General features: G+C 43.8%; 1 protein-coding gene across 13 annotated transcripts in view; it reads right to left on the reverse strand.

Annotated features, from left to right (window-relative positions):
• LOC140208256 (NACHT, LRR and PYD domains-containing protein 3-like) overlaps positions 1–22484 on the reverse strand; it is an 85713-nt gene that overhangs the window by 23050 nt on the left and 40179 nt on the right. For 4 of the 13 annotated variants that reach the window (XM_072276820.1, XM_072276811.1, XM_072276810.1 and 1 more), the window contains exon 3: positions 1551–2698. The exons of 1 other annotated variant lie outside the window; for it this stretch is intronic. The gene's annotated coding sequence lies outside the window, so the exon portion shown is untranslated. Of the gene's footprint in view, positions 1–1550; positions 2699–15728; positions 15962–18488; positions 18860–22484 lie in introns of all 13 variants that reach the window. 8 more of the 13 variants (XM_072276809.1, XM_072276808.1, XM_072276812.1 and 5 more) reach the window with 8 other exon arrangements.

A 22484-nucleotide genomic window follows, 5' to 3' on the forward strand; every position in this document is an offset into this window, starting at 1 on the left:
ATCTGCCTTATGAGAAACCTGTACGAAGATCAAGAAGCAACAGTTTGAACTGGACACGGAACAACAAACTGGTTCAACATTGGGAAAGGAGAGCGACAAGGCTACATGCTGTCACCCTACTTATTTAATCTATGAGCTGAACACATCATGAGGAATGCTGGTCTCGAGGACTGTAAGTGTTGGAATAAAAATTGCCGGATCAACAACCTCAGATATGCTGGTGATACTACTCTAATGGCTGAAAGTGAGGAGGATTAATGAAAGTGAAGGAAGTAAGTGGAAAAGTTCACTGGTTGTTCAATATCAAAACTATTGGCCAACCCTATCAACTGAATGGTAATAAGTGGAAAGGAAGTGGAATCAGTACAAATTTTGTCGGTTCCAAGTTTTCGATAGATGATAAAAGCAGCCACGAAATTAAATAGTTCTTACTTCTGGGACGGGAAGCAATGGAAATTTCTGAAGATCGGAGATATAACATTCAGTATAAAATACTGAAGATCGGAGATATAACATTGTCTCCGAAGTCCATATAGTCAAGGAAGTTATTTCCAGTTGTGATGTGTGGCTGTGAGAGCTGGACTATTAGTGAGGCTGAACACAAAAGAATCGACGCCTTTGAACTTGGATGCTGGAGGAAAGTGCTATGAGTTCATTTGACAGCAAGAAGATCCAACAAGTCAACACTTGAAGAAGTACAGCCCGACTGCTGATAAGGAGGCTTGAACAGCTCAAGTACTTTGGCCACATGTAGTGGGACGGTGGGAGGTGCGTGCAGTAGATGAGGAGACCATAGAGTCAGGAACAGGGAACGGGGAGCACGTTCTGCTGTCCCGTACCATACTGGCCAGCTGACCGAATAAGTCAAAAGTTCGACACCCTAACGCAGCTGGGGCACACATTTAACGCACAAAGTTAAATGCAAATCATTAAATCAAGCAAACTGCTTGTGTTCAGTTCAACTATATAAATAAAATCATATCTCCCTTCACATACTAGTAAGCTTACATTAATTAAATTGTCAGAGTTTTTCCAGTCAACACAACAAAACACATAACTGGACCGGCCACTCAAAACTGTTGCTGCAGATAATGAGATCAGAACTGATCTGATCTAAAATTTCATTCCGTATTCCCCCATGTGCATCCCTGTAACACTTCGAACCCGTTGTTTATCAAAAATCTTGGCCTTCAACAGAATCAGTCTTTGCTTCAACTGGCCATCGAGGAGTGGAGTTCAAAACACCCACAATCGACGCAGGAACAACAGATGCATTCGTCTGAAATAGGAAATTCTGGAAACGGAATAGGTGTTCGCTGCACAGATCTCACACTCTTGCTTTGAAACTGGTGGCCATTGTTCTTAATCTTTACCTAACCTGTGGAAAATGTCAGTCGTGCAAACAGGAAACAGTAGGAACACAAAAAGCACCACAGCCAGAAGTGGCTTAAAAACCCAACAATCTCCTTGTCCGCTGATCCAATGCACAGATAACTGGTTGTTTGGAAATAAAGATCCAAAATAAATATCAGAAGCTGAATTATTCTCACCTTAACTCCCCAAGAATGTTCTGAGACTGTGGATACGGTGTATCGTTTTTTCATAAATAGCCCCACCTGCTGCCCCACACGGATCTTTCGTAACCATGGCAACAGACACAACACTGGAGGAACTCAGCAGGTCAGGCAGCTCTATGGATGGGTGTAAACAGTCTGCGTTGCGGACCGAGTCCCCTCATCAGGACTGGAATGGAAAGGGGAAGCGGGCAGATGATTGACTGATTTCGAAGGTGCAGCTTGTTGTTGTTCTGTGAGACTCGGTGCTCAAGGTCTGTGTGCAGGCAGCTGCCTGTCCTGCCCGGCACATTCCTCAGAACAGGAAGCGGCCGTTCCGCTGAAATCAAATCCAAACCAGTTCGGCAAAACACTGTCATTCAAGCGTGAAGAAAGTTTAACCCTTTCCGCTACAGGGAACAGCGATAGAACCACTGACGCAATGTAAAGAACATTACCTCTAGCCTCCAAGCTGACTGTTCTTTTTTCCATAGATGCTGCCCGGCCTGTAGACTTCCTCCAGCATTTTGTTTGTGTTGCTCGGATTTCCGGCATCTGCTGATTTTCTCTTGTTTGAGAGAGATCAGTGACGGATCACTGCTCCATGGGACATTTCATGTCACTACCGGAATGAAAGACGCCTTCTGCTCGCACTCAGTAGAAACCACCCTGGAGAGTATTTCTGGTTGACGGGAACGACGTTGTTTCTCTTAATCCATTTGGACAGTAATTGACTTGTTAACATGATCACCTCAGGACTCCCTTCTGCCACTAAATTCACTCCCGATCCCGACCAAAGCTGACCCTCGCTGTAAACGCTAAATAGTTGTGCAGAATCATACAAAACACCTAACTCTGATGTTGTAACTGGACGGCGTTCAGTGTTGTCCCAGGAAATCAGTCTGACATCCCGGGTGACCGACAATGTTCCTGCACCGGTGTTCTCACCCTGTACGGAGAGTTGAGTCTGATCTGCTGCTCCCGAGGCCACTCGGCTGTGATGTGTCCGTCGCTCATTACAGATGGACAGGGCCGGCTGAGCCGGGGTAGAGCGGGACTGCCGCAGTCCGGGTCACACTAACTCTCACCGGCCCAGGACGGGTCTGACAGCGGGAGGAGGCGGGAGCGGGATCAATGTAACAACCCTAAAGAGGAAAACAAACAGGCTGCGTTAACCTTTCTGTCCGCATTTCCGTGTCGATCTCTCATTTTTCTTTCATCGCAACCAGTGGGGCGGAGTTTCTCTGTTTGGCTCAGTGAGTCCCAGGCTGCGAATTTGATCCAGTCTGGGTTCTGGGAGGGTCTGATCTCCGTCCCATGTGTAAACAGGACTGTCTGGGGTAGGTAGAGTTTCAGCTCGAACGTCAGGTACAGGAACCCGCCTCTTTTTGCTGAAATTAAACCAAACACGTTCGGCTAGATATATATACACTGAACTGGAATGCATCTAGTCAGAGATTTCTCAGCACTTCTCGATTCAGGGGAATTTACTAACATTCATGTACTAAATCTATCATTAATAGATTATTGTATTTCTATCCGGACGACTGTTGTCACAAGAATCCCCCTCGCCCACAGTTAACAGCAGGTATCATTTCACAAGCAGTGGATGTTGATCCACACCCCGTCGGAAATACTTGTTCAATTTGTTTCTCTTAAAAGTCATCTGTTCCAAATGGCCAGAAGATCTACTGGGGGGGGGGGGTGGAGTGCTGGGCTGATTGAAAATGGGTGTTACTCAGGGACTGATGCAAGAAATTAAGTAAGAACTGTTGTCAGAATGGCCGCCTGGGAGGGAGTGACATACTGATCAAAAATGAGCCAGGGAGGGAATTGTGTGCTGATTAAAAATAGGAGACTCACTCCCCACTATCCCCTGACCTAACCCTCATTCTCCCCAACACCCTACCCCATCTATACTCGTCATGGTATACTTGTAATCCAAATCTGCGTTCCAAGGAACAAAGTCATAATCTATTCAAGCTTCCCTTATAACTCAGGTCCACCAATAACGGCAACATCCGTATAAATTTTCGCTGTACTCTGTCAACCTCACTTACATCTTTACTGTAGATAGGTGACATAAACTGCATACAGTACTCCAAATTAGGCCTCACAAACATCTTACACACCTTCTACATAGCATGCAATCTCCTCTACTGAATACTTTAATTTATTAACACCAATGTGCCAAAGATTTCCTTACTACCTTATCTAGGTGTGCAGCCACTTTCAATGACTTATGAACCTGCGTTCCCAGAGGCCTTTGTTCTACCGCACTCCTCAGTGCCCTACCGTGCACTTTGTAAGATCTACCTTGCCTGATCCTACCAAAGTGCAACAGCTCGCAGGCCTGCAACAAATTCCTTCTGCCATTTTTAGCTCATTTTCCCACCTGATGCAGATCCTACTGCAAGCTCTGATAGTATTCTTTGCTGTCAAATACACCCCAAATCTTGGTGTAGTCAGCAAATTTGACAAACAACGGATATCAGCACCGATCCCTGCGATATTCCACCAGTCACAGGCTTTCAATCAGAGAGGCAACCATCTGTTGTGACTGTCTGCCTTCTCCCACAACATCAATGTCTACTACAATGTACTACGTCACCTTGAATGCCAGGCGAATGAACTTTATTAACCAATATCCCAAAAGGGACCCTGTCAGCTGCCTTGCTAAAGTCGATGTAAATAACATCTAGTTCCTTGCCTTTATTCACTTTCCTGGTAACATTCATAGAAACATAGAAAACCAACAGCACAATACCGGACCTTCAGCCCACAAAGTTGTGCCAAACATGTCCCTACTGTAGAAATTACTAGGTTTACCTATAGCCCTCTAATTTTCTAAGCCCCATATACTTATCCAAAAGTCTCATAAAAGACCCTATCGTATCCGCCTCCACCACCATTGCCGGCAGCCCATTCCACGCACTCAGCACTCTCTGAGTAAAAAACTTACCCCTGACATCTCCTCTGTACCTACTCCCCAGCACCTTAAACCTGTGTCCTCTTGTGGCAACCATTTCAGCCCTGGGAAAGAGCCTCTGACTATTGAGTGAGGTCCTCAATGAATACTTCTCTTTGGTATTCACCAATGAGAGGGAATTTGATGACGGTAAGGTTGATGTTCTGGAGCATGTTGATATTAAGGGAGAGGAGGTATTGCAGTTGTTATTACATTAGGACAGATAGGTCCCCGGGGCCTGATGGAATATTCCCCAGGCTGCTCCACAAGGCGAGGGAAGAGATTGCCGAGCCTCTGGCTAGGATCTTTAAGTCCTCGTTGTCAACAGGAATGGTACCGGAGGATTGGAGGGAGGCGAATGTCGTCCCCTTGTTCAAAAAAGGTAGTAAGGATAGTCTGAGTAATTATAGACCAGTGAGCCTTACGTCTGTGGTGGGAAAGCTGTTGGAAAATATTCTTAGAGATAGGATCTCTGGGCATTTAGAGAATCATGGTCTGATCAGGGACAGTCAGCATGGCTTTGTGAAGGGCAGATCGTGTCTAACAAGCCTGATAGAGTTCTTTGAGGAGGTGACCAGGCACATAGATGAGGGTAGTGCTGTGGATGTGATCTACATGGATTTTATTAAGGCATTTGACAAGGTTCCACACAGTAGGCTTATTCAGAAAGTCTGAAGGCATGGGATCCAGGGAAGTTTGGCCAAGTGGATTCAGAATTGGCTTGCCTGCAGAAGGCAGAGGGTCGTAGTGGAGGGAGTACATTCAGATTGGTGGGTTGTGACTAGTGGTGTCCCACAAGGATCGGTTCTGGGACCTCTACTTCTTGTGATTTTTATTAACGACCTGGATGTGGGGGTAGAAGGGTGGATTGGTAAGTTTGCAGATGACACAAAGGTTGGTGGTGTTGTAGATAGTGTAGAGGATTGTCAAAGATTGCAGAGAGACATTGATAAGATGCAGAAATGGGCTGAGAACTGGCAGATGGAGTTCAACCCGGAGAAGTGTGAGGTGGTACACTTTGGAAGGACAAACTCCAAGGCAGAGTACAAAGTAAATGGCAGGATACTTGGTAGTGTGGAGGAGCAGAGGGATCTGGGGGTACATATCCACAGATCCCTGAAAGTTGCCTCACAGGTAGATAGGGTAGTTAAGAAAGCTTATGGGGTGTTAGCTTTCATAAATCAAGGAATTGAGTTTAAGAGTCACGATGTAATGATGCAGCTCTATAATACTCTGGTTAGGCCACACTTGGAGTATTGTGTCCAGTTATGATCGCCTCACTATAGGAAGGATGTGGAAGCATTGGAAAGGGTACGGAGGAGATTTACCAGGATGCTGCCTGGTTTAGAGAGTATGGATTATGATCATAGATTAAGGGAGCTAGGGCTTTACTCTTTGGAGAGAAGGAGGATGAGAGGAGACATGATAGAGGTGTACAAGATAATAAGAGGAACAGATAGAGCGGATAGCCAGTGCCTCTTCCCCAGGGCACCACTGCTCAATACAAGAGGACATGGCTTTAAGGTAAGGGGTGGGAAGTTCAAGGAGGATATTAGAGGAAGGTTTTTTACTCAGAGAGTTGTTGGTGCATGGAGTGCTGGAGGCAGATACACTAGTGAAATTTAAGAGACTAATAGACAGGTATATGGAGGAATTTCAGTTGTGGGGGGTTTATATGGGATGCAGGGTTTGAGGGTCGGCACAGCACTGTGGGCCGAAGGGCCTGTATAGTGCTGTACTATTCTATGTTCTATCCACACGATCAATGCCTCTCATCATCTGAAATACGTCTATCGGGTCACCTCTCATCCTCTGTCACTCCAAGGAGAAAAGGACGAGTTCACTCAACTTATTCTCATAAGGCACACTCCTCAATCCAGGCAACATCCTTATAAATCTCCTCTGCACCCTTTCGATGGCTTCCACATCCTTCCGGTAGTGTGACGACCAGAACTGAGCACAGTACTCCAAATGGAGTCTGACCAGGGACTTATATAGCTGCAACATTACCTCTCAGCTCCTAAATACAATTCCACGATTGATAAAGGCCAATGCACCGTACGCCTTTCTTAAGCACAGAGTCAACCTGCACAGCTGCTTTAGGCGTCCTATGGACTCGAACCCCAAGATCCCTCTGATCCTCCACACTGCCAAGAGTCTTACCGTTAATTCTATATTTTGCCACCATATTTAACCTATCAAAATGAACCACTTCACATGTAACTGGTTTGAACTCCATCTGCCACTTCTCAGAACAGTTTTGCATTCTATCAATATCCAGCTGTAACCTCTAACTGCCCACCACACTATTGACAACACCCCCAACCTTTGTGTCATCAGCATCAGAAGATACATCGAATCTTCTTTGAAAAAACTCTATAAGATTACTTACAGAAAGATAAAATTTTCTTAGGACACACAATTCATGTGGAATAGCCCTAGTATCCCAAATCAGCCCTGTTTATGCAAATATTCATTATCCCGGTCCTTCCATGACTTTGCACTGTTTTGTCAGCGCACCGGTCTGTAATTTCCTGGTTTAATTTTAGAGCCTTTCGTAAACAGCAGAACAAAATTAGCAATCCCCCAATCCTGTGGTAGCTCTCCTATTGCGAAGTATAATTTGAAAATATTGGTTTCATCCCTGCAATTCCTGCACTTGCCTCCCTCGGTATCTGAGGCGCTGGTCAGGCGCTGGGGCTTTATCCACTCTAATTTGCCTAAAGTCAGCAAACACCTCCATGTCCGTAAACTGTATAATATCCATGGTCTCACTTCTACAGCTTACATGCCCCTTTTTCCCGAGTGAACACAGATGCAAAAATCCACATTAGAACTCCTCTATCGCTTTTGGCTCCACACAAAGATTACCAATCTGATAATCCAGAGGATCAATTGTGTCCCCTGCAATCCTTCTGCTTTTAAAATATCCGTAAAATGCCTTAGGATTCTTCTTCACCTTGTCTGCTAGGACAACCTACTGACACCCTATAATGTTCCTGGTTTATTTCATAAGTGTTATCCTGCATTTCCCTGACTCCATAAGTATGTCATTTTTCCGACTTCTCTACACCTGCTATACATCTCGTATAGATGCTGCCTGGCCTGCTGCGTTCACCAGCAACTTTGATGTGTGTTGCTTGAATTTCCAGCATCTGCAGAATTCCTGTTGTTTTTATACACCTCGTATGTTATTTTGCTTTACCAGAGTCTCAATACCTCTTTAAAATCAAAGTTCCCCAAAACTTGTATATGTACCTTTTATTCCGACAGGCACATAAATACTTAGAACTCTACAAATTTTATCTTTCTAGGTCTCCCACTTACCAAATATACATTTGCCAGAATATAGCCTATCCCAATCCACACTTGTGAGATCCTTTCTGATACCGTCAAAATTGGATTTTCTGCAATTTAAAATCTCAACCCATGGAGCAGAGCTGTCGTTTTCCACACTTCCTTTGAATCTAATGGTATTGTGATCACCAGATGCAAAGGGTTCCCTTACACAGACTTCTGTCAGACGTGTCCTGTCTCATTCCCTCATGGGAGATTAAGCACACTACCTCTTTTGGGACATCAACGTACTGATGAAGGAACACATTTCTCAAATAGATCAGTACATCTACTCACTTTACAGTATGGGAGCTCCTGTACTTATGTGGAATAGTTAAAATCAAATTATAACAAATTATATTTCTTGCAATAGCCGTCACCTTTACTAATTTGCTCCTCTTAATCCCGCGGACTCTTGGATGGTCTATAATAGACCTATTAACATGTTCAAACACAGAACATCGAAATTTAATGCACATATGTGGCCCTTCGGCCCACAATGTTGTGCTGACCATGTAACCTACTCTAGACACCGCGTAGAATTTCCCCTGCGCATAGCTCTCTATCTTTCTAAGGTCCATGTACATATCTAAGAGGCTCTTAAAAAACGCTATTGTATCTGCTTCCACCACAGCTGCAGGCAGTGTATTCCACGAACCCACCACTCTCTGTGTGGAAAAGCTAACCCCTGATATCCCCTCATTACCTATTTCCAAGCACCTTAAACCATACGCCTTCCTGTTAGTCATTTCAGCCCTGGGAAAAAACCACTGGCTATCCACACGATCAATGCACTTCTATCAGGTCACCTCTCATCCTTCATCGCCCCATGGAGAAAAGGGCAAGTACACTCAACCTATTCTCATAAAGTACGCCCACCAATCCAAGTAACCTCCTTGTAAACCCCCTCTGCACTCTCTCTCGAGTAAAAACAATCTTCCTGTTGTGAGGTGATCAGAATTGAAAACAGGAGTCCAAGTGGCATCTGACCAATGTCTTATATAGCTGTAATATTACCTTATGCCTCTTGAACTCAATTCCCCTGGTTGATGAATGGCAACATATCATACACCTTCGTAACAAAACTGTCAACCTGTGCAGTAACTTTGTGTGTCCTATCGACACCGACCCAAGATATCTCAGATCCTCCACAATGCCAAGCGTCTTACCATTTATATTATAGTCTGTCTTTGGATTTTGAACTGCCAAAATGAACCACTTCACATTTTTTTGGGTTGAGGTTCATCTGCCACTTCTCAGAACTGGGCACAGTATTCCAAGTGGGGTCTGATCAGGGTCCTATATAGCTGCAACATTACCTCTCAGCTCCTAAATTAAATTCCAAGATTGATGAAGGCCAATATGATGTATGCCTTCTTAACCACAGACTCAACCTACGCAGCTGCTTTGAGACTCCTGTGGACTCGGACCCCAAGATCCCTCTGATCCTCCACACTGTCTTACCGTTAATACTATATTCTGCCATCATATTTGACCAACCAAAATGAACCACTTCACACTTATCTAGGTAGAACTCCATCTGCCCAGTTTTGGCATCTTATCAATGTCCTGTTGTAAACTCTGACAGCCCTCCACACTATCCACAACACCCCCAACCTTTGTGTCATCAACAAACTTACTAACACACCATTCTTCTTCTTCAGGTATGGTTACTTCAAGTGCCAGGTTTTAGATGTTTCAGAAAAGACAGGGAGGGAGGCAAAAGAGGTGAGGGCGTGGCACCGTTGATCAGAGATATTGCCACTGCTGCAGAAAAGGTGGACATCATGGAAGGATTGTCTACGGAGACTCTGTGGGTGGAAGTTAGGAACAAGAAGGGGTCAGTAATTTTACTAGGTGCTTTTTATAGGCTGCTGAGTAGAAAAACAGGGATATCAAGGAGCAGATAGGGTAACAGATCCTGGAAATTTGTAATAATAACAGAGTTGTCGTGATGGGAGATTTTAATTTCCCAAATATTGATTGGCATCTCCCTAGAGCAAGGGGTTTAGATGGGGTGGTGTTTGTTAGGTGTGTTCAGGAAGGTTTCTTGACACAATATGTAGATAAGCCTACAAGAGGAGAGACTGTACTTGACTTGGTATTGGGAAATGAACCTGGTCAGGTGTCAGATCTCTCAGTGGGAGAGCATTTTGGAGACAGTGATCATAACTCTATCTCCTTTACAATTGGAGAGAGATAGGAACAGACAAGTTAGAAAGCGCTTAATTGGAATAAGGGGAATTATGAGGCTATCAGGCAGGAAATTGGAGGCTTAAATTGGAAACAAATGTTCTCAGGGAAAAGTATGGAAGATGTGGCAAATGTTCAGAGGATATTTGTGTGGAGTTCTGCATAGGTACGTTCCAATGAGACAGGGAAGTCATGGTAGGGTACAGAAATCGTGGTGTACAAAGGCTGTAATAAATCAAGTCAAGACGAAAAAAAAGCTTACAAAAGGTTCAGAGAGCTAGGTATTGTTAGAGATCTAGAAGATTATAAGGCTAACAGGAAGGAGCTTAAGAATGAAATTAAGAGAGCCAGAAAGGGCCATGAGAAGGCCTAGGTGGGCAGGATTAAGGAAAACCCCAAGTTATTCCACAAGTAAGTGAAGAGCAAGAGGATAAAACATGAAAGAATAGGACCTATCAAATCTGACAGTGGGAAAGTGTGTATGGAACCGGAGGAAATAGCAAAGGTACTTAATGAATACTTTACTTCAGTATTCACTATGGAAAAGGGTCTTGGCAATTGTAGTGATGACTTGAAGCAGACTGGAAAGCTTGAGCATGTAGATATTAAGAAAGAGGGTGTGCTTAAGCTTTCGGAAAGCATCAAGTTGGATAAGTCGCCAGGACGGGATGAGATGTACCCCAGGCTACTGTGGGAGGTGAGAGAGGAGATTGCTGAGCCTCTGGCAATGATCTTTGAATCATCAATGGGGATGGGAAAGGTTCCGGAGGATTGGGTGGTTGCGGATGTTGTTCCTTTATTCAAGAAAGGGAGTAGAGATAGCTCAGGAAATTATAGACCAATGAGTCTTACTTCAGTGGTTGGTAAGTTGGTGGAGAAGATCCTCAGAGTCAGGATTTATGAACATTTGGAGAGGTATAATATCATTAGGAATAGTCAGCATGGCTTTGTCAAGGGAAGATCGTGCCTTATGAGCCAGATCGAATTTTTTGAGGATCTGACTAAACACATTGATGAAGGAAGAGCAGTAGATGTAGTGTATATGGATTTCAGCAAGGCATTTGATAATGTACCCCATGCAAGGCTTATTGAAAAAGTAAGGAGGCATGGGATCCAAGGGGACATTGCTTTGTGGATCCAGAAATGGCTTGCCCACAGAAGGCAAAGAGTGGTTGTAGACGGGTTATATTCTGCATGGAGGTTGGTGATCAGTGGTATGCCTCAGGGATCTGTTCTGGGACCCTTACTCTTCATAAGTTTTAAAAATAACCTAGATGAGGAAGTGGAGGGATGGGTTTGTAAGTTTGCTGATGATACAAAGGTTGAAGGTGTTGTGGATAGTGTGGAGGACTGTCAGAGGTTACAGCGAGACATTGATAAGATGCAAAACTGGGCTGAGAAGTGTCAGATGGAGTTCTATGTAGATAAGTGTGAAGAGGTTCATTTTGGGAGGTCATATATGATGGCAGAATTTATTATTAATGGTAAGACTCTTGGCAGTGTGGAGGATCAGAGGGATCTTGGGGTCTGAGTCCATAGGACACTCAAAGCGGCTGTGCAGGTTGACTCTGTGGTTAAGAATGCATATGGTTTATTGGCCTTCAATTGTGGAATTGAATTTAGGTGCTGAGAGGTAATGTTGCAGCTATATAGGACCCTGGTCAGACACCACTTGGTGTACTGTGCTCAGTTCTGGTCGCTTCACTACAGGAAGGATGTGGAAGACATAGAAAGCGTACAGAGGAGATTTACAAGGATGTTGCCTGGATTGGGGAGCATGCCTTATGAAAACAGGTTAAATGAACTCGGCCTTTTCTCCTTGGAGCGGCGGAGGATGAGAGTTGACCTGATAGAGGTGTATAAAATGATGAGAGGCATTGATCATGTGGATAGTCAGTGGCTTTTTCCCAGGGTTGAAATGGTTGCCAGAAGAGGACACAGGTTTAAGGTGCTGGGGAGTAGGTACAGAGGAGATGTCAGGGTTAAGTTTGTTTGTTTGTTTGTTTTTTTTTAAACGCAGAGAGTGGTGAGTGCGTAGAATGGGTTGCCGGCAATGGTGGTGGAGGCAGATACGATAGGGTCATTTAAGAGACTTTTGGATAGTTACATGGAGCTTAGAAAAACAGAGGGCTATGGGTAAGCCTAATAATTTCTAAGGTAGGGACTAAGGTTTGGCAAAGCTTTGTGGGTCGAAGGGCCTTTATTTTGCTATAGGTTTTCTATGTTTCTATGTTTCATCTTGGTCATTTATCACAATCAGAAAGGTGAGGGTTCCTAGAACAGATCCCTCCGGAGCACCACCGGCCCAGAACTCCATGCAGAATACGAGACATCTACAACCCCCCGCCTCCCCCCCCCCCCCCCCAACCACCCCGGTGCCTTCTGTGGGCAAGCCAATTTTGGATCCAAACAGCAAGCTCTCCTTGGATCCTATGCCTCCTTATTTTCTGGAGGAGTCCTGCATGGGGAAACTCATTATATGCCTTACTGAAATCCATATAGACAACATCCACTGCTTTACCTTCAGCAATGTGTTTTGTTATTTCCTCAAAGAATTCAATCAGGCTCGTAAGGCACGAGCTGTCCTTGACAAAGCCATGCTAGCTGTCCCTACTCAGATTATGTCTCTCCAAATGCTCTTAAATCCTGCCTCTCAGGATCTTCTCCAACAACTTGCCTACCACTGAAGTCAGACTCATGGGTCTATAATTTCCTGGGTTATCTCGACACCATTTCTTGAACAAGGGAACAACAATTTACTAACCTCCAATTCCCCAGTACTTCTTCGATCCCCATTGATGATAAAAAGATCATCGCTAGCGGCTCACAGTAGCCTGGGCTATATCGCATCAGGTCCCGGTGACTTATCTAACTTAATGTTTTCCAGAATCTCCAGCACAGCCTCTTTCTTAATCTCTATATGCCCATGCGCTTCAGTCCACTGTAAGTCATCCCCACAATTGCCTTGGTCTTTCTCCCTGGTGAATTCAGAAGCAAAGTATTCATTAAGTACCTCTGCTATCTCTCCCACTCCATGCACACATTTCCACTTTCGCACCTGATTGGTCGTATTCTCCCATGGTTCCATACCATAGGGTAATGCTATTCATATTAAAGAATGTCGCATTTTGGAATGGCACGGACTGATTTATTTAAAGGAGTCATGAACAAAAAAAAAACAATAAAACAACTGCAGGTGATGAGAGCTGAGGTAAAAAACAAAATATTATAAACTCACAGCAAACCGGGCAGCAAATGTAACTCATAATGTTACGGGTTTGAGACCGGAGGCATGTTCTTTATATCACATTAAAGGTTCTATCGCTCCATCCTGCAGCAGAATTGTTAATTGCAATATTAAAGTTACTTTGTTCACACCCGAATGAGAGTAATTTGTCAAAGTGGTTTCATTTCATTTCAGCAGAAATGCTGCTCACGGTTGTGAGGAAAATAAGCATGGCCGTTTGAAATGACGTCAAAATGCTGTTGTGCTATTCTTGGGGAATTGCTGTGTGGATAATACAAATTTTGATATTTTTCAAAAGTTCCTGTTAAGCAAAAGAACAGGGATTGAAAGACTAGAAAATGTTAGGTGGCCAGGGAGGTGATAAATTTGGTCAGAAGGAAAAGGAAATGTATGTAAAGCTTCAGAAGTTAGGATAAAAAAAACACATGAGGAGTATGAAGATGCCAGAAAAGAACTGAGAAAAGGAACTATGAAAGCCAAGAGGCTCATGAAAAATTCTTGGAAAGCTGGATTAAGGGGAATCCTAAGGCATTCTTTACATTCATCAAGAGCAGGAGGATAACTAGGAAGAGAACCGTAATGTGTTCTCTTCAGTAATCAGCTCAAATCACATCAGGCAGGCACCAACCCCAACATTCACAAAACCTCATGTTTTCTTATGTCAAAGAACACCTCACAAATAACTTCTTTGGAAAGGAACTCTAGTTTACTAGGTGACCTGAAACATCATTGCACCTATTTTAAAACACAGAAAGCAAAGCAACTTCATCTCAGAAAATGGAGGAAATAAAACAGTTTCACAAAATGGCAACTTACATCTCCAAGTACATGGCAGGAGCAAAGCCAACTAATCTGTCTGCCTCCACTGTGCTTTACCCATTCAAGCTCAACATTTTCTTCCAGATTTTAAATCCACCAAAGGGACAAAAATGAGTTGAATTGTTCAACTTAAAAGTTCAATGGTTAAAATGATACGTCCCAAGTATCATCGACAATCTGAACACAGTACCTAGAAAGCTACAGCACATCACAGGTACTTTGGCCTACAATGTTGTGCTGACTATGTAGACTACCCCAGAAACAGCCTAGAATTTCCCCAGCATATAGCCCTCTATTTTTGTAAGCTCCATGTACCTATCTAAGAGGCCAAGGTCTGGCAGATGGAATACAACGTTGGTAAATGCAAGGTCATCCACTTTGGAAGGAATAATAGAAGAGCAGATTATTATTTAAATGGTGAAAGATTGCAGCATGCTGTTGTGCAGAGGGACTTGGGAGTGCTTGTTCATGAATCATAAAAAATTGGCTTGCACGTACAACAAGTTATTAAGAAGACAAACAAAATGTTGGCCTTCATTGCTAGAGGGATTGAATTCAAGAGCAGGGAGGTCATGCTGCACTGGTCCCTATACTTGAGGAAGGATATACTGGCTTTGGAAGCAGTGCAGAAGAGGTTCACCAGGTTAATTCCAGAGATTAAGGGGTTAACCTATGAGGAGAGATTGAGTCGCCCGGGACTATACTCTCTGGAAATTAGAAGAATGAGATGGGATCCTATAGAAATATACAAGATTTTGAAAGGGATAGATAAGATAAAAGTTGTTTCCATTGGTCGGTGAGACTAGAACAAGGGGACATTGCCTCAAGATTCAGGGGAGAAGATTTAGGGTGCAGATGAGGAGAAACTGTTTTTTTCCCCAGAGAGTGGTGAATCTGTGGAATTCACTGCCCAGGGAAGCAGTTTACGCTTCTTCACTAAATATATTTAACACACAGTTAGATAGGTTTTTGCATAGTAAGGGATATGAGGAAAAGGCAGGTGGATGGAGCTGAGCTTATGGACAGATCAGCCATGATCTTATTGAATGGCGGGGCAGGCTCAATGGGCCGGATGGCCTACTCCTGCTGGTGTCCCAATCTGATGGATTTACTAGTGTCCCTTACTGAGACTAATCCTGGGGCACTATTGAGATCGTGGGAAAACGTATGTGTTTCCATCGATTTCAGGAGACTGAGAGAGCCCTGGGTGCTGTCGTCACACAGTGGTGCAGGGGATTTAATTTGCCCCTGAGTAACAGGAGTCGTGTTCTATGACTGTTTTAGATTAGATTAGATTATGAGAACACTCAGTTCTCTTTTATTGTCATTTAGAAATGCATACATGCATTAGGAAATGATATAATGTTTCTCCGGAGTGATATCACAGAAAACAGGACAAACCAAAGACTAACACTGACAGAACCACATAATTATAACATATAGTTACAGCAGTGCAAAGCAACACCATAATTTGATAAAGAACAGACCATTGGCACAGTAAGAAAAAAGTCTTAAAGTCCCAAGTCGATCGACGCCCGACTCCCCGATAGCAGGCGGCAAAAGGGAGAAACTCCCTGCCATAAACCTCCAGGCGCCGTCAACTTGCCAATACCTTGAAAGCAGCCGACCACAGCCGACCCAGTCCATCCGTCCGAAAATTCCGAGCTTCCGAACAGCCTCCCGAGCGCCTTAGACCTTGCCCCAGCCACTGAAACAAGCAAAGCCGAGGATTCCGGTTACCATGCAGTAGCAGCGGCAGCGAAGTGGCATTTCAGGAGTTTTCCAGATGCTCCACTGTGCTCTCACGTTTGGCTCCATCAAATCAGAATTGTGCACGGTCCCCTACTTGATAGATAACAGACATCATCACCGAAGTGGCTGCGCACGTTGCCATCGCACCGCCATCTTCTCCCCCCTTTGTTTCAGAGTCGTTTTAACGCGTGTCCAGTGTAAATTTCCTGAGCCAGTATGTATTTGCTCCCACCATATCAAGGTGGTGTCTGACCTGGTGTTGGTGATGTCTCAGGGCAGACATATGAAGTCTCAGTGAACACACACAAAAATTGAGAGGAGGCCGTGGATAGACATATCAGAATGGGAATGGGATGTGGAAGTAAAACGTGTGGCCACTGGGAGATCCTGCTTTCTCTGGCGGACAGAGCGTAGGTGTTCAGCGAAATGGTCTCCCAGCCTGTGTCGGGTTTCACCAATATATAGAAGGCCGCATTGGGAGCGCCGGACGCAGTATATCACCCCAGCCGATTCACAGGTGAAGTGCCTCCTCTACTGTCAAGATGAAGCCACACTCAGGTTGGAGGAACAACACCTTATATTCCGTCTGGGCAGCCTCCAACCTGATGGCATGAACATTGACTTCTCTAACTTCTGTTAATGCCCCACCTCCCCCTCGTACCCCGTCCGTTATTTATTTATTATATATTTTCTCTCTCTCCTTTTTCTCCCTCTATCCCTCTCACTGTACTCCTTGCCCATCCCCCCTCCCCCTTCCTTTCTCCTTAGGTCTCTTGTCCCATGATCCCCTCATATCCTTTTTGCCAATCAACTTTCCAGCTTGAGGCTTCATCCCTCCCCCTCCTGTCTTCTCCTATCATTTCGGATCTCCTCCTCCTCCTCCGACTTTCAAATCTCTTACTATCTCTTCTTTCAGTTAGTCCTGATGAAGGGTCTCGGCCCAAAACGTCGACTGTACCTCTTCCTACAGATGCTGCCTGGCCTGCTGCATTCACCAGCAATTTTTGTGCGTGTTGCTTGAAATTCCAGCATCTGCAGATTTCCTCCTGTTTGATGTCTCAGTGGACAGCTTTTTGATGCAGTGGTGATAACGCCAAGTTTCAATTGAGTTGTGGAATTGATTCAGGATTTAAGTAATTAACAGCCTCAATTGCAAAGAGGGTGATTGCAACTCTCTTATAAACTGGGCTAATGTGGAACAACATTCACGCAGGTGTTTACCCAACAGGTGGGAAGCATTCAAACGTTACACAATGAGTTCAGGCCTAGTATGTTCCCATATTACTGAAGAGGATATCAAACGTTTGTTCATGAAACTAGAAGCCCGCATGGAGCAGGTTCACAGAGTGGAAAGCAGAGGAGACCCTGCTGGAGTGCAGAAAGGTACAGTAGTTACAAGGGCAGACTGGGAAACAGAATGTTTTATTTCTGAAAAGTTTTTGGAAAAATCATTAAGCATATTAACAGCAAGAAGTGTTCCTTGCATCTGACAGTGTACAGATGGTCAGTGTGCTTGATGTAAGGTGAAGCTTTTCAGTCCCTTAAGTTTTTCAAGCTGATGGCGGATAGGACGGTGCACGGTGTGTTGGCCTTGTTAGTTGGGGATTTGGTTCATGAGCCGCCAGGTAATTTTGCATTTCTAACGTCCATTGGGATATTGCATTGAGTTCTGCTCCCTTCAGTATAGGAAGGATGTAGAAGCTTTAGAAAGAGTGCAGAGGAGATTTATCAGGATGCTACACGGTGTCGAGAAAATATGTTAGGAGGAAAGTTTGAGCGAGCTACAACTTTTGCCTTTGGATCGAATGAAGACAAGAGGAGACATGATAGAAGTGCAGAAAATAACAAGAAGGTTAGATAGAGTGGATAGCGAGTTTCTTTTTTCTGAGAGAGCTATTATGCTATTATGAGAGAGCATGCATTTAAATTGATTGGGAGGAAGAATACGGGCAATATCAGGGGTAGGTTTTCCCCACAAAGTGGCATAACTGCATAGAAAGTAGATACATCAAACACATTTACGAAACTCCTAAATAGACACACGGATGAAGGATAATTGGAGGGCCATGTGGGACAGATGAGTTAGATTGACACTAGAGAATGAGTTCGGCACAATACCATGGGTCAACGGGCCTGTACTCTGCTACGTTCCATGCAGAGGTAGTTGGAACAAACCTCAGCCTCAAAATGTAGCTGAAAGTCAGAAAAGACATAGGGGAGAAAACAACGAAATCTGAATTGAAACCGTGTTTGAGGGGTAGGACACACGCCAATTTTCAATGAAACATTAAAGAGTACGAATATAATCTAAAATAATGGACCTTACTGGATCCAGTGAATTGTAACACACAGGGGAGGTGGAGTTTCCACTCATCACATATAGAGGTGTCTGAGGAAAACTCTCGGGAGTGAAGGGATAACCCGAGACCTAAGAAACACATATTAACTGAGCTGATATGGTTGAAATGCGCAGTCAGGCAGATCTGGGTTTCCACCATGCGTGCTTATCAGTTACAGATTACAGATCAACAACCTTTACAGAATGTGTTAGCACAAGGCACTACAAAGAAACAAAGGATAGGGTGAGGCTTATCATGTAGGGAAAGAATAATAGACTCACTTCACAGATTTCTGGTACATCTTTGCCGTTCTTCTGTTCACAAGCTGAGTTTCTCTCAAGTGTTGATAATTCGGATCCGCAGTTCATATTGAATTTGCAGTCTGCCACTCAATAGTTAAATCTCTGTATCGAGCGGGTCAATTATCCGCACTTGCTTTCCTCAGTCCCAGACAAAAAGAATTCTTCCAGAGATAACTGCCCCATGTTTTATAATAATAAGTGGGTACTGTTTCACCAGGCTTTCTCATCTTATTTTTCATTGGGGAAAGTTGTACTTGGAAGCAGCAGAAAATAAGCCTGATCTTCAATGGCCACAAAGTCAAAATTATCCTATCGATCAAGTGCACATCCTTATGAAAAGAGCAAAGAACCTGATGGGAAGTTTGATAACAAATTTTTGAAGGAATTACAATTATCACTAAATGTGATATAAATATAACTGCAGTTAAAAAGAGACCATGATTCCTTCTCTTGAAATCACCAATACTAAAAAGTGATTAAGGACAAGGGACCAATTAATTAAGCAAAAGCAGTCTCCTATTGCTTCAAGTAGGAAATCAGTCGAAAGAGTGATGGTGTGGGAGGGTGGAAGGGAACAACACTGTGGGTGGGGAGAGCAGACAGTGTGGGAGTGGGAGGAGTTGCATTGTTGCCTCACATGGAAGGACTGTTTGCGGCCTAGAGTGGAGGTGAGAGGGCGGTGAATGGGCAGCTGTATCACTTAGGGTGCCAGCAGAAATAAATGCCGGGAGGGAGATTAGTCTGGAGGGAAAGAATGGACAAGGGGATCACAGAGGCGTGTATGATAAATAAACTCATCTCGGGCTTCAAGCGGGTACAGCTTCGATTATAACTGACGTTTCGATGACAAGAAGACAGCAGAGTTTGTCATGTAAACATCCATTGTAATTGATGTCTGTACCTGGCTTGAAGTCTGAGAAGAGTTTATTCACAATAGAAGTAGTTGAACAAGGGAACCAGAGGTTGATGGGATCGGAGCGAACCACTTCCTCGATGGCGGTTAAGAATATTTTTACATATCAAGGTCCCTGTAACTAGAAGTATTACAATAAGTGGTTTTCAGAAAAGAATCAAAATATTTTTCCCCGTTCAGAGGTCGAGGGTCATTTTGATCCTAGAAACATTTAAGATGACTTCTTGCATCTCCTGGCAATAACAGGGAGGAGCTGACAGACCAATGTTGATATCAATTTCTTAGATTACGATTCATTAGGATAAGAATTTTGTTCCGAGTTCAGAGGACAAGGATCCTTTTGTTCTGTGAAAGGTTTTACAGTGTAATTTCTTCTTCGCTTTACAACATTCTGACTTACAAACCGTTTCATAGGAACGCTCTACCTTCTGACGGCGGGGGAAGCCTGTATCGGATTTCATTCTATCAACAAGCAGTATCGGGGCGGAGCTCACAAAGTAGTGCTGAGATCAAATTCACAGCTAGAAATTTGTTAAACAAAGAACATCTTTCCATGGGTCATAATAGGATATCACGGAAGTAACTTGCAAAATCTGCAAAGGCATAGAGCCGCGAAATGCCTTCAACCAGACAAAACGAGGTTGAGACAGCCTCTGCCATTCCTTTCAGTATTTCCCCCACGTCCCCCACTCTGCACATGCCCACTCGCTGACTAGTTCCAGGCTTGATTCAGGTCTGTCTGTCTGTATCTTGTTTTACGGCGGTTGGCATCCAGCTTAATGGTGCATTACCGCCACCCTCTGCTCCAGAATGTGCACTAGACATACATTCTAAATCCCTTCACCCCATCACACACACACATATTTTATATATATATATATATATATATACACACAAACCTACACTTCACCCTCCCATCTTTGACCATCCTAGTATGCTATTCCTGTTTATTCGTCATATTCTATAAAAAAACCCTGTACCCCTTAAAAACGCTAAAAATACCCGGACTTGTGCTCTCTCACCCATGCCCAGCAACCCTTTTAATGTGAATTCCTGCACCCCCAACTCCCTTAATTTATTTCTCATCATCTCTCTCTGTATCCCATACTTCCTGCAACTCAGAACTACATGTTCTACTGACTCCTCTTCCTGACATTCCTCACACAATCCTGTCTGGTGTTTCCCTATCATTTTCAATGTTTTGTTTAATGCACAATGCCCCAGCCTTAACCTAGTCCACACAATTTCCTCTCTTCTGTTTCTATTACCTACCCTAGTAACTGCAACACTCTTTTGTATTTGATATAAATGCCTCCTTTTCCCCTCCCTGTCCCATTTTTCTTGCCACATTCTGTTGACTTTTTCCCAGATTACACACTTAACCTCTGCTTTACTGATACTAATGTGCATTACCACATTTTCTTTCTTTAACGCCCTCTTTGCCAACTCATCCACCCTCTCATTCCCCTTCACCCCTACATGTGCTGGAACCCATAGAAATTTTACCTGACCTCCCTGATTTGCAATTCTTGTAACTAACTGAAGGACTTCATAAAGTACATCTTGCCGACTGTTTGTGTGAAAAGACCTTAAAACTTGCTAGAACTGAGGATGAATCTGAACATATCAATGCTTTGGCTTGTCTGGCTTTCTGCACCCATTGCAACGCAGCCAACACTGCCAGCATCTCCACTGTAAACACCCTTGATTCAGGTATTTCTTGTGTGTGGCTTGATACCAGTCACGGCGTACAAATCATGACCCAGAATTAGGATTATTTCACGTAGCCTAGTTCAGAAGTGGGACGCTGTCCAGTTACAGCATCAGAACACTGGGTAAGAGAAAAGCACACAGCGATGGTCAGCTTTAATTTGCCTTGAAATGAAAGCATAATGGGCCATCAACATATTCCTGTCGCTGAAGCAGATCCTCAACTACATTTTCCCCTTCACTTGAATAAGAAGCGCACTTCAGCGATGTTTATTCAGCTTCATGCTGAAAATCTCCATCAAATCTGACAGGACACTCTGCTACATTTTAAGATAAATGAAATCTGGAGTGATCGTCCCATCAGCAAAATTAATGCTTTAATGAAGATCATTAAAAGCGAACAGAAAGACAGCGGGGTTTGAAACTAACAACCTCGCCGTTCCTAATGCTGCTGGTTATTTTGACCGCTGTTTGACATGAAATGGAGGGTGACTAATATCTTAACGGGATGGTTTGCTATTGTTGCACGGTGTGGTTTAAACTAGAGTTGCAGAGTATTGTGAACCGTGCACAAGAACAAGTACTGGAGCAGCTGTGGAGAAAGATGTTGTAAAGCCTGCAGACAAAATCAGCCATCAAGCAGCTGAGCATGGTGTGATTACTGTTCGGGGCTGCCCATATTTCAATGCAGGGAGCATTGTAGGAAGGGTGGATGAGCCTACGACCTGAATCAGTACTGGAAATCATGACAATGTAAAAATTAGTGAGCCTTGTTTGCAGGACGGGCAGGACTGGAAGCTCAAGGTTCCGGTCTTCCGTAGTTTTTGAGGTGATAGAGCAGAAGTGATTGGGGGCACAGGGGGTAGCGTTACTAGTTAGGGAAATGTCACGCAGTGCTCAGTCAGGACAGACTGGAGAGTTTGTTTAGTGAGGCTTCATGAGTAGAAATGAGGAATAGGAAAATATGGGAATATATTATATACCACCAAACAGTCCACAGGATTTAGAGGGACTGTTACAAGAATCATAAGTTTGTGGTAGCAGGTAATTTTAACTTACCACAAATTCACTGGGACCTGTATATCATTACAGGGATGGATGAGGAAAAACATGTCAAAAGCAAAGGGAAGACCTGAAAATACTGGAAATACAAATCAACACGGTCAAAATGTAGGAGGAGCTCAGCAGGCCAGGCAGCACCTGTGGAAAAGAGTAAACAATCAACTCGTCAGTTTCGATGAAAGGTCTTGGCCCGAATCATCAGCTGTCTACTCTTTTCCATAGATGCAGCCTAGCCTACTGAGTTCCTCCGGCACTTTGTGTGCGTTGCTAAAAATTTGTCATATGGGTTT

The sequence above is a fragment of the Mobula birostris genome, chromosome 13 (assembly GCF_030028105.1).
Source record: "Mobula birostris isolate sMobBir1 chromosome 13, sMobBir1.hap1, whole genome shotgun sequence".
NCBI classification, from domain to species: domain Eukaryota; kingdom Metazoa; phylum Chordata; class Chondrichthyes; order Myliobatiformes; family Myliobatidae; genus Mobula; species Mobula birostris.